Source organism: Microtus ochrogaster, chromosome 22 (assembly GCF_000317375.1).
Source record: "Microtus ochrogaster isolate Prairie Vole_2 chromosome 22, MicOch1.0, whole genome shotgun sequence".
Lineage (NCBI taxonomy): Eukaryota > Metazoa > Chordata > Mammalia > Rodentia > Cricetidae > Microtus > Microtus ochrogaster.
The window spans coordinates 33355425-33355958 of NC_022023.1; the positions used below are offsets into that span (position 1 = coordinate 33355425).

The following is a 534-nucleotide window of genomic DNA, read 5'->3' on the forward strand; positions in this document are numbered from 1 at the left end:
GCACACTGACTTCCCCAGGCCTGTACATGGCCCCTCTAATAAACTCCTAAGTGGGTTTGTTGCATGTTCCATGTTTCCTTCTCACTTGCGCCAGGTCATTTCAACAGTGAACGGATTTTATCTTTATAACAGAAAGGGCAGAGGCTGTGCTGTAGAGTGGAGGTGGGACACATATTAAAAGCACACTTTCTAAACAGTGAAATTCAGAATACTGAGCATGGGCAGGAAAGATAGAGCAAAACCTGGGGACACAGGGAGGGGAAGAAATTCTTACCCAGGAAGCTGGCTGAACCCCCAGGCCAGCTGAGAACAGAGTCCCAGAATAATTATCAACACTAAAGCCTTCTCTTCCTTCTCATGCATGAATTTCCACTTAGGAGTCTCACCAGCAAACTCCTGACAATGCTAGTAATTTCTGGTTTCCCCTCATCATATTATAACTATTATGATCCCATCTAAAGTACCTCCTTCAGAGCACCCTCTAATCTCATGTATCAAAAGGAAAGAAAATTGCTTGTCTGTTTTTTTTTTTTT

General features: G+C 43.1%; 1 protein-coding gene across 1 annotated transcript in view; it reads right to left on the reverse strand.

Annotated features, from left to right (window-relative positions):
• Nucleotides 1-534, reverse strand: part of Ano5 (anoctamin 5) — a 137751-nt gene that overhangs the window by 6782 nt on the left and 130435 nt on the right. The window lies entirely within an intron of this gene.